Source organism: Drosophila tropicalis, unplaced genomic scaffold, assembly GCF_018151085.1.
Source record: "Drosophila tropicalis isolate 14030-0801.00 unplaced genomic scaffold, ASM1815108v1 contig_4, whole genome shotgun sequence".
Lineage (NCBI taxonomy): Eukaryota > Metazoa > Arthropoda > Insecta > Diptera > Drosophilidae > Drosophila > Drosophila tropicalis.
Genome location: NW_027172862.1, coordinates 1,571,008 through 1,583,806, shown reverse-complemented (window position 1 = coordinate 1,583,806; position 12,799 = coordinate 1,571,008). Strand labels below are relative to the sequence as shown.

The 12,799-nt window shown below is 35.9% G+C and overlaps 1 protein-coding gene across 2 annotated transcripts in view; it reads left to right on the top strand.

Moving 5' to 3' along the window:
- Positions 1-141: 141 nt before the first annotated feature.
- rut (rutabaga) overlaps positions 142-12,799 on the top strand; it is a 35,696-nt gene continuing 23,038 nt past the window's right edge. The window contains exons 1-2 of one of the 2 annotated variants that reach the window (XM_068284980.1): positions 142-434; positions 1,134-1,236. The gene's annotated coding sequence lies outside the window, so the exon portion shown is untranslated. The remainder of the gene's footprint in view (positions 435-1,133; positions 1,237-12,799) is intronic. The other variant, XM_068284979.1, reaches the window with a different exon arrangement.

The window sequence follows — 12,799 nt, the reverse complement described above, 5'->3', positions numbered from 1 at the left end:
CTGGGTAGACATTTCCATTGAGTTACACAAAATATTTGCTGGGTTATGTTTTGTTCGTGGTGTGGTAACCCATCGATATTTCATGTGTAAAATGCTGCAATCGAGGTACGTGCCATCTCTAGTGTTGTTTTTGTTTTCAAGTTGAATGGTGTTGTGCGGCCGTAACGCGCGCGGATGTCGATTAACTTTTGGTTTAAAAAGAACAAACAAAGCTTGAACCGAAACAGAGAGAAAATTGTTAACAAATTGTCGGTTTTGTTTTCTGTTAGTGTGTGCGTTTAGTGAAACCGTTGCAGCCGCTATTAAAGTTTCTTGTTTTTTTTTTAAAGTTGCAAAGTTTTTTTTGTTGTTTTTTTTTTTTTTCTTGGTTTGTTGTTGGCCAAATGCGCGCGCGCAACTAAAAAGGCGAACGACAAAAATTGCAAAAGAAAAATGTAAATAATAGCAAATATTCCCCCATCCGTACCCTACAATATAAGGGAAAACAAAAAAAAAACCGAAAAATACAAACAAAAATTAGTCAAACATTTTTCAAGACGAAGAAGCAGCAATGCTGCAGAGGAAAAGGCAAAGTTCTTTTGTTGTTGTTGCTATTGTAGTTGTTCTTGTAGCTTTATCTTGCAGTCGCTTCTTGTCTGTGGCTGCGTCTTAACTCGTTTTGCTTTGTGTGTGTGTGTGTGTGTCAGTGTGTGTGATTGCGTTTGTGTGTGTTGTCTATGGATGCGTTTAGGCCAAACACGCCTTATTTCTTGCCTTTTCGTTTTTCTTTTTGTCTTTTTTTGTGAGTTTTGTTTTTGGTAAGAGCTTAGCCGCAAAAAAATCAATAACGGTATTAACAGTAGCAACAGCAGCAACAGCAACAATCCCAAAGCCCTTTTTGCCACTTCCTACTTCTTCAATGTTAGATAATCAAATATAAAAGAGGAGGAAAAGAAAAAACCAATCTATGAAGACGAAATGAGGAGACGGAAAAAAGTTGCCTTGCATTTTTTTTTTCGTTGAGCGTGGGCGTGGATGAATGTTATTTCATTTAGGCTTAAACGCTCTATCTCCTCTCTTCCTCTTTCTATCTCTGTCTGTCTGTCTTAGTTTCTCTTCATCTCACACACACACTCTCTCTTTCTCCCACGCAGCATTCTGAGGCATCTTTGATTGCAACAACAAGTACAATAACAACAATAACTACAACTACAAAAAATAACAACCGTTAACTTGCATTGCAACATTTTTATTTGGGTAAGTTGATTTTCTTTTCATTTTCCGTTTTCCTTTTTTGCTTTTTTAATGTTTACTTCTTTCTTGGCCCAATCTTTTGCTCTCTCTCTCTCTCTCTCTCTGTCCCTCTCACTCTCACTTTATATGGTCAAGTACAAGTTAGTTAGATAGGAAACGTACATAATAGAAAATGTTGATAAAGCATGTCAACCCAAATAATAAGTAATTTGTGATTCAATTTTTGATTCAAGTCGATAATAACAATTCATGAACTAAAATTTGCCTTCAAGTTGATTAAAACTTTCGAATAGACGACATTTTGTGTGTTTTCATTTCAATTATAAAGTGGAATTTGTATATGTATGTACATATATTCCCCCAAAGATGGTCTTGTATTTGTCCATAAGTTGTCGCGGACCCTACATTTCCATTTGATGGCAGTATCTACCTCTTGGGTATTTGTTTTTCCGACTATCTTCAAAAAGAAAAAACCCCGTTAACAGCGTGGTGAGGTGAGGTGAAGATGTCGCTAGAGAGGGGAACTGGTGGAGACAGGAGGGGCAGGTACACAAAGCCCTCTCTTCATGGTAGCATGGGGAAACCTCATTGTAGATAGATTGTGCAGTTCAACTTTCAAGTTCAGCGATCATAGTTAACATACATACATACACATATCATTCTTATGTAAGGAAAATCTAGACAATTCTAAGCTCTTCAATTCCAAGAGCTGACATGATTGATATGTGTACCTTCTATATAGTTACTTCTATATATTTATATGCATACAAACTTTCAAAATTGCATTATACAATTTTTGTTGCAATCAATTATACCAAATTGAACTATTGGATACTCTTTAAAATGTTGTCTAAATGATTGTTAAAGTCAAAATCTGTTAAAAATTAATTACAATTCAGTTAATTTAATAAAGTTAATTGGTTGGTAGAATACAGATGGTTAGTTAATTCTAAACTTTAGTTTAATTGAACTGTGTAGACATTCCCTTTCTTTGTGGGATTGTATGCACAACTCTTAAACTTCGATTTATTGTTTTGTATAACAGTTCGTATAACAATATATAGCCTTGTCAAGTATATTTGCTTCCATGTGACAGCTATGTATGTACGAAATAATATATACCAAATGCTGTATAACAGTTTATGTATAAAAGTGTGCTTCACCATATTACCACATTCACGACATAAAAGTATTGTTAACATTTTTATAGCACTTTTGTAGGACAATTTTGTTAAACAACAATAATAAGCAGTGCAGGCAGCTTCAGGGGCCAGGAGCAATAATGGACAAATGATTTTGGACAATTTTCAACCGATTTTAAAAAGATATATATCATATTTTCAAATGCCATTGAACACTAGGATAATTGAAAAAAAAAAATTTTGTTTCGATTTTCGAGATGTTAATGTAGATTGAAAGATACCACTCTAACTTAAAGAGATGAATTTTACAAATACTTCAAAAATTAACTAATTTAGAGCTCCATGAAATTAAGGTTTCTTGGATTTATTTGTTGTTATCCTCGCTTAAGAAGATAACATCATAATTAGCGTGAATTACAATCCAATTCAAAACGGAACTTAAAATCATTGTAAGATCTCGTTGTAAAATGTGGCAAAGTTACAGATTCCCAATGTTTAAAAGATGGAATCAACTTTATAGCAAACCAAAATTATAGCATCTAATAATCCTGCTGTATGCTCAATCCGGCCCTGCAGGTTTCACTTTCTATATGTTTAACTGAACGTGTTATATTATTTATATAAATAATGTTGTATAACTTCTTTGATTCGCATAAATGTTTGGGTATTTCTGAATTAAATAATATAACAGTTTCTTAAGTTAACTTTTACATATATATATTTGACATTGAATCTAACTTGCGCTATCTTCTCTTAAATTGGAAAAAAGTTCATTAGACAGCAAGCAACGACCCAAATCTCCGTTTTATCCTAGAACTCTGAAGTTAAAAGTGCGTATAGAAAAATAATATGTGTATGTATGTATGTGAATGTATATAATCATTTGTGTTTCTGTTGGTGTGTGTGTGAGAGAGAGAGAGAGCAATAAATGCAATATTTATGCACTTGTGAACACAACAGCAACTGCAACTACAAAGCACTTGGATTGTTGCCATATTCATTTTGCATACGTGTTTTATCATACCCTTCGACGAAAAAGGGTGCGTTACCTTTAACAAAATGTTTACCAATTGCGCAATGCTTTATAATCTACATATATGTAGAAATATTTTGGATCTATTTTTGTGTAAATAGAAGTTAAAATAGTTGGAGATCGAACGTTTAGCGTTGGCATAAACTGAAATATGGAAACGAAAATGGTGAAAAAGGGCATAGCAAATGCAGCATTGTCTTTAGCTTTAGTCTTTTCTGTATGGTGTTTGTTGGTGTTGTTTTTATTATTTTTCTCATGCTTAAGCTGTCTCCTCTTCGATGAGGCAGTTGCCTTAGCAGTCGGTTCGGTTTGGGGGATCTATTGTTTGAAAATGCCCCCAACACAACCCAACAGCGAGTCATTATAGAGGCCAATGGCATTATAACTTATAACCAATTTCACTTGATGCGAAGAGGCGGCGGGGAGGCCTCTTTGATCTATAATTTACCCAGTGCAACTGCAATGTCACAAGTCGCCAAGGCGCAAGTCTTCCAGTAGTAGAGAGTCAACTAAAAATAATAATAGCACACAGAGGCGGCAAACAAACAAACGAAAACAAACAAGCGAGCAGCAACAACAACATCATCACAGAGGGATTTGTCTCCCATTCGAAATGAATAAGCGGAAAGCCATACCGAAAATAAATCAAAAAGATCATTCCACCAAAGAGTTGTTCACCCACAAAGAACATGTGTGTGATTAGCTGCAAGAGGAAATCATTTCTCGGCCAATTATGAAAAGGAAAACTTGGAAAATGGTTAATGAAAGGGGAACTAAAACAAGGCAAACAAATTGGTTTAAACCTCTTGGCTAATATCATGAATTCGAAATGATCTTTGACTTTTTTTAAAATAATTAATTTCGGCTGGAAAATAATAAAGTCTCTTCTAACACGCAATGCATTGTTGCATTCATAGGTGAAAGATGAAATAGAGAAAGTTTTGCTGAATAACTACTGATAGTTGAAAGAGCTACAACTGCGCTTGTTACGATGGTCAAGAAATTGGGCTATAAGTCGATTGGTTTTTTATAAGCCATCGATAGTGTTCTAAAGAATTATAATGTCAAAAAGGTAATATAGAACTTGCATAACAAAGTTTTGATAAATTTTCCTCATTTCCACCACAACGAGAATCCTTTCCTGTGATTATATGCTGGCGATTTATAGTTTGTTATTGTAAGTTATAGATTCTGTTTAAGTTTCATTATCCTCTTGAGTCGTTGAATTGTAATTGTTCTAGTGTAATATTCTATTGCTTGTTTTGCTTAAAAGAATCACTCATTCTCACGGTTAATGCTTGAAATAAAGCATCCTCTTCTTTTCCTCTAGATCTACAAGCTGTCTGTCGGTAGGTCCTTCTTATGGTTGTTGTTGGCTGTTGACATGCTCTCTCAAGGGTGCCACCCAACACCCATCAGGGCAAGAGCGATGATGGTGATGGTGAGAATGAGTGGTGCGTTGCATCTTTCTTATATGCATACAAGTATATATGTATCTATATGTAGAAAGATGGCAGGCTGGCTGGCTGGCTGGCTGGCTGGCTGGCTGGCTGTTTGGCTTGTTGTGGTGGCAGTGTAAAGTGCATTCTAACGGTTCAATGAACTGTGACCGCAATTCCTTTTCCAACGTCGAGACACTGAGCGCTAAACTTGCAACAACAACAACAATAAGAACAACGTAGAACAAACAACTTCATTATCTTCATCATCGCCAAATGTAATTGCAACACACACTGAAACACACAGAGACACCCCCGCACACACACACACACACTCTCAAACTTGACACTGCAACATCATCAACATCTTTCAACATCATCGACCAATAGCTTTTTGTCTTTTTTCGTTGTGTTTTTTTTGTTTTTTTGCCTTTCAATTTCAATTCTTGCCATCCGACAATTTCATTTTCGATTATGGCATTCTCCTAAATCGTAAATCATGGCGCCATCAAGAGACACGGAGAAGGGGGCGGAAGGGGTGGCTGTTAGTCTAGAGCTGGAGCATGCCAAGAATTCAATTCACTTCGAACGCAGACACACACCAAAAACAAAAACAAAAAGAAACATGGCCAAAGATTTTTTAATTGACTTTAACAATATTTTTTAATATACCCAGCCAGCATAGGGTACCGAAAGGGTATATTAAAGTCGTTCAAATGAGCCATACTTAATCTCATTATATTCCTCAATATGAACAATTTAATATAGTATTTGCCAAGTGCCTCTTAAGAGTTAGAGTTGGGATATTATACCTACCATTTGCAGGGTATACTTTAGCCTTGCCATAACTTCAAATCAATATATTTCGTGAGCTCAGCAAGTATTTTTATTATTTTAACTAGAGGCTATTAAGTGATCTCAACTATTTTTAGTCTCTTAAAAGCGTATTTTAGATATCGGCTTTTGTTTTACATATAATTTTTGTTGGCTTTCTGGGATTATGCGAGACCAGGTGACGGAGCCGTCATCATTGCAAGGAACGTGACATGCATGCAAATTGTGCATTGTGCCAGGGTGGCGGGTGACAGGGAGGGAGGGGTTAAGAAGGTAAAACACCTTAGACAAGGTAAGGCGGCCGAATCGCTGAGAGTAAGAGAGAGAGAGAAACTGTGGCTGTCCTAAAACTAAATCAAAAGAGGGACAGAGAGAGAAAACTATGAACCGTGGGGTAAGAAAGGTAAAAGAAGGCGAATGGAGGTGAATGGAGGTGAAGTGTTAGCTCAAGTAGTCCCATTAAAGGGCCACAATAAAAAGCTAGTGACATTGATTGCACCACCACAAACCCACCACTCAATCCTACTTAAGATTATTACACTGAAATCAAATAGAACTTAAATTTGCCAATAAATTTCTGCATTATCTGCATCGTCTTCGATATGCAAGGCGAACGCAATTAAGCATTTTTTTCGTCGAGATAATGGCCAAGAGCCAGTAAGCGAGCGACCGAAGGGGTGAGTAAGTGAGTTAGCAGCAGCAACAGCAGCAAGTTGGGTAAGGAGAGAGGCGGTGTCAGGGGGTAGCAAGAACAATCGGAATGAACGGTGGCAACCAAAAAAACTGGTTCCCGCGATGGAGCCAGGGGCCAGTTTGCATGCCACACAAAGTGACTAAAACTTAACTAAAAAACTAAAGATGAGATCGTGCCTCACGATCTTGTTTTTGGGCCCAGTGCCACACGCGTTCATCTCTAGTAGTCTCTAATATAGATAGACATAGTCACAGACATGGACATAGTCGGGTGGGGGCCAGTTTTGTTGGCACAACGTATTTAGGTCGCCAGATTTGCAGTTGTTGTTGTTGTTGCTGCTGCTGCTGTTGCTGCGTTTCAATTGATTTCTAATTAACCAAGCAGCAGCCATTTGATGGCATAGTTTGGTTTCATTTTTTTCCTTTTTGCTCTTATGGGGTAGTTTGCTGCTTTCCTCCTTCCACCGCACGTGTATGGGGCACTTGATCGGTATTGGTTTCTTTCTTTTTTTTGCTTGTCACCTTCTCTTTGTGCAAATACTTTGTAGGTCAAGCGGCACGTTCCGAGTGATCTGTGAGTGCGTGGGAGGTCATAGATGTATGTAGATAAGGTTAGGCTGTGTTGGCTTTTCCCACACCTAGTCCACCCTATTGCCGGCTCCTCCTTCAGCTGCTCCTCCTTAAGCTGTTTATTAATCGTTTGTCGCAATTAAAAAAAAACAAAAAACCGACGCCCATATTATTCAAGTCAATTAGCGTATGTAGGCGCAAAAATTAATTTGTTTGCCGCCAAATGTGGCAGAGTTGAAGCCGCAGCAACAACAAAACTCAGAGAGAGAGAGAGAGAGAGAGAGAGAGAGAAGGAAAAGTTGTTCAGTGTGGGAGAAAGAAAACGAAGTTGAAATACACTTGATATAATTTACAAAACAACATTTATCCATGATAATAATCCAAATATGAGAAAAGTCGAAACTTTTATATGTATATATTTTAATGTTAAAGAGACCAACTCTTTTTGATTTTTAGTGATTAGCCATTAAAAAGGGTATAAATCCAATATAATATTGTTGAACTAATGGAATGTGCTTGCAATTAAAATGAACTCACGCTGGCAACCCTGACAAAGACGTGCCGCCGCCAACAAACTAACTAACTAACTAACTAAGTAACTAACTAAATAATGGACAAACGGACGGGCAACAATTCTGTCTGCAGCCAACTGAGTAAACTGTGTAGCCTCAACTAAACTAACAAACTTTACTTTATTGGCCAGCTAAATAAAAACAACTGAAACAAAGTTGAAAATCGAACTGAATGCGCGCACGCGTGTTTTGATTGCGCTTTTGATTCAGCAATTGCGCTGAATGTGGTGCAGCACTCGGAGAAGTGGTTGCCGTTCGCGCACGCGCATCAAATTAGTTATATTCGCACCGATACGACTAAGCTAAGCATTGGTTTTAGTGGTAATAGTTGGATTAGTTACTTTTCGAAACGAAAGATATGCCTTACTCTTAGAAACGATTGTGTTTTTATCTGATTATATGGCTCTTCTTAGCTTATTTCTTCAGTACAATTTGGCCAACCTAACAACTATTTGTATAAAACTCTTCATAGCAAAAAGTCTAGAAGCTTCTTTCTATTTCCTTTTGACATAAGAATAAGGTTACGAGCTTTAAACATACGGCACCAAGTTCAAAGCGCTCAAGATGAACAAATTCTCAAATCCCATTAAAATAATGAGGTTTTAGTTACGAAATTCTCAAAAACCAAACAAATTATTAATAGAGTAATTGTAAAATTTAAACCATTTGCGAAAAATTCTCATTGTTAACTGGACCGGCCTGAAATATTAGGCTTATATCGATCTCTAGTTGAATTCAATATACACCTGTTTTCAATCTAAGACTCAATCAAAACTTAATGCTTTGACTTGATTTAATTGCTAATTTTATTCAGATTGCTATCTTGAACGAGATGATTATCTTTTGACAATCGATTCAATCGCTATAGTTTGAAAGCCAATCAATCTTGCATGAAGTTAGAGTAGAAAAAACCAGAGGCAGATTGACAGCTACATACGAGGAAAGAAGGGGGGCAAGACAGGCAGGCAGCAGGCCTACTAAATATACATATGTACATATGTATGTATTTATTCGTAGAAACAAACACTCCAAGTCCAAGTTGAGTTTGAGCTCAAAACGAAGACTTGTTAATGCCCACAATTAGCTGTTAGCATCATCATCATCATCATCATCGTCGTCGTCGTCGTCATCATCTCAGTAGCCTGTCAATTGAAAGCAGCTTGCAGACAAAACAATTAGCACACAATTGGCGTTATGAAGTTGGGCGCCTTCCAATTGCCAACTGCCACTCGAGAGGCTCATATAAAACATAGTAGCTGTCCAACTATGTACTCTTGTGTGTCAATCTGTGTGTGTGTGTGTGTGTTTATGCCTTCAATGACCGGAGAGTACACTTGAGAGGTTGTCAGCGTTTGCCCTTTGGGTGCTGCCTCTGTGTTTTGTTTGTTCAACACTTTTCTTTCGTTTGAGTAACTCAATGAAACACTTTGATGAACAGCCAACAATTTCATTATCTGATATGTATTCGATATATTTGAAATGTGACAAGCCAAAAGGATCACATCCGAACTAAATCAATAATTTTCGGTTCTATTCTGAACTAAACTGAGGTTCAACTCCCATATACTATAGTATAGTTAATTCGTGCAAAATCGGTAATTTTTTAAGAACTTTTATTGGCTATAAGAATAGTCTCAGTTAAATGTGTGATAATACAACATTAAAACAATATGTGTGAAAATTTTCATCCAAAAATATTGAAAATTAAGTGAGATATAGACAATCTCCGGCAGGACCTCGAAAAAGAAGTGGTTTGCGGTGTACATCGTAACTCGTCACAGAATCATCTGAAATGATTCAATCATTAAGAGAAGAAGTACTGTGCAAAATTTCAAAACAATTCGTCCAGTAGATTTTACAGGATCGTGTACACCGATTTTGAAAATGGCAACTTTTCAGGAGAGCGTTTTAAAGTTTTGGACACCCAAAAATCTTTAATCAACTACCTATAACTTTAGAAGTTTTACTTGGATCCATCTTAAATTTTAACACACTATTCTTGATACTATACATCCCCCAAGTTAATTTATATACATACAAATGTTTCCAAAGGAAAGAAAAAGTGTTAACCTTTTGGAATGATGTCTGTTTGAATACCAAGATCTTGAAAATTGTTAAAACTAGAGCCACCAAAGTCGGTATGGAGACGCGTGTAATCCTAAGGCAGATTGAGTTTATTTTAAATTATTGCCACGCCTCCTACGCCCCCTGTAATTTGAATAAAAACTATCTTTTTCAGAGTCTATATGCAGTTTGTATACCCTTCATTCCAAAAGAAATGAAGACTTGTGTGGTAATATCTATTGGCCTAAATATATATATGTGTAGGAAACTTCTAACAAATTAACAAAGTTTGCCGTTAGTGGCTCAAAAGAGTTTTTTTGTAATTTGATTTAAGGATATGTACTAGAAAAACGTTAAAATTATGTATTTTCATATAAATATATTAAAAAGTAAATCAGAATCAAGAAGGCAAAAAAGAAAGAAGATGCTTCCGTTTAATTTCCAATTCATCATTGACGTATTAAGCAATCAAGATGATGATGATAATGACATGATGGGAATGATGCCCGGTACATAATGTGGCAGACCCCTCACCCTTTGCAACCGCCCCACACACCAAACTATATATACGAGTAAAATTACTTTACGATCTTTGCAATCCGATTATGGGAAACAATTAACTGACTATCGGATGAACGTTGACAATTTATTGCAGTTATAAACACATACACAACAAACAAAACAAAAACGCGCAAAAGTGTATAAACATTTGACAATCATACAAATTGATTAATTAAATACAAAGCGAAATAAAACGAAAAATTATAAAAACTGATTTCATTCTCGTCAAATGCTTCAACGGAATCTATTTATATCGGACTAACTTTTGAATGCCCGCAACATAAGTATTTTCCATAATTCATTTCTGTTTGCCATTGCTCATTATTTGCCTCTGCTGCTGCTGCTGCCTCTGCTGCTGCGAAACAACAAATACGAAAACATGAAATAAAAATTAAAAACAAAAACCATCAACAGACGTTTGACACATGTACCGAGAAGCAAAAACAGAATAAGAAAAACAAAAAAAAAAAACAAAGGGAAGTCGCAAAATGTTTAGTTTATTTTCGTTACCCTACAAATGGAAAGGGGTAAAAGGGCATATTAATGTTAGCAAAATGTATGCCACATGTCCAATTATTTTTAACCACGTTACAATGCGGAAGAAGAGATTCTTTCTGGCCATAGATTTGCCCATGAGAACTTACTTGAATAAATATTCTGAAAATTAATTCTTGATTGAGTATAACTCGATGATCTGATGTGAAGTATCTTTATGTCGGTCCTTTGATTTACTTTCGAAACGAATATTTTCAATTATAATTACACATTTGTCGTTTGTTTCAAAATTCATAGTGAAAGATGAAAGAAAGAAATAAAAACAAAACAAAAACTAAAAAACCCAGAGAGCTGGATCAACATACATACTTCTGGGCTTTAAGTTGAGTAACATTTGTTGTAAATTTTTTGTCATTACAATGTTAAGAAAGGGCAATAGAGTGGATAATTTTCTTCAACATATCTACTGAAACGTAACTTTAAGTTTTCGTTCCTGAAACTTAAAGATACGAAAACATTGAAATTGCTCGTAAGAAGGGAAATAAACCAACTCCCCTAATGTATGCAATGAAAAGTGAATTTCTCATTGACCCAAATATCTAAGCAATAAACACAAACGTTTTGACGACCACAGCTAAGAACAGAGCTAGTTCAAGCTGCTATAATTCATTTTACATCACTTGTTCAAAGTACAGGAAAAATACTAGGCTTTATTCAATGTCAAGGAACGAGAATTTTAAACTTTTTAAAAATTATTTAGCAAAGTTAAAGTCAAAAGTTAAAGTTTGTAGAATTAATGCCATTTAAGCCATTTTGTTCATACGTCTAAGAAAAAGTTGTCAATATCTTGTGTTTTGACCTTAATAGCTTAAGGTTTTACACTTAATTAGTTGTTCAAAAATAGACATAAACTTTTGAATCTAATTGAGATAAGAGTTTATTGGGGAATTGGGGGCTGGCAAAAGTTGCATGATTTCTTTATATCCTCATTAGCTAAGTAAATGAGATGCAATCCGCACATATAATACACCACATTCTCCTTCGACACGCAACGACAAACAACTTGACCTTGATATGGCCCCGTCCTCCCAACAAGGTGGGCGTGCGTTTGCCATCCAATCTCTCTTCGATTTGAATTCCATTTCCAATGCCAATACCAATACCAATACCAATTTCTATTCCTATTCCTGCTGTGTCGCTGCGTTTATGTATCTATCTCTTTACGTGCTCTCAAAATGACATCACTCACTCACTCACTCAGGGTGAATCGATATAAAACTACGAAAAAAGAAAGGTTCTCGTCGCAAATATTGAAATCAGGCAAATATATGTATTAAGCCCATACTAATAATAATCACACCCTTTAACATTGCCAGCCAAGTAGTTGGCAAATGTTTGTCATTTGCACTATAACTAATCGAAACTACATATTTAGGTATACACTGACCCCCCTTAAACAAAATCAACGCAACTAGGCACAACACTAAAATGAATTTCGGCTGTGGCATTGATAATGAAAAACGATTTCTATATCATAAAGTACTTGAAGTATATGGTATATACTGGGCAAAAAGCCACTTGAGTTATTTTCTTTATCAGCGACACTTAAAAAAAATGAAGACTCCCCCTTTTACCCCCTCCATTCCATCGCTATCATGTGGCTTTTGCAATTCAATCAACGTTGCATTTTCTTTACTCTTTTTTTTTATTTATTTGACTACTTGACAAATGCAATGGGATAATAAATAACCAAGTCGTAGGGAATGACAACTTTGACTGCAATAACATCCATAGACACACAAACACACACACACACAGATAGTTGTAAATATATGCATGTTGTTGCCTTGCTCCACAGGACATGACAATTTGCAGCACTTACTGCAAAGGAGTTCACTGACATGAATTTAAAGAACGAAAACAACAACTTAAATGGCAGAAAATCAATGTTTTTGTAATGTTTTTGTAATTATTACCCGAATTCAAAATCAAAACAGTCACACAAGTTCAAATTTTGGTCATATTGGATTGGATCATTGCTATCAAAGGATAATTTAAAGCACATATGGATTTACTGGCAGATCTTTCTCTATTAGATAGGCAAAGAGTTTATAGGTTTATGATTCAAAAAATGTGACTTTTCTATTCTCACCAAAAAATATG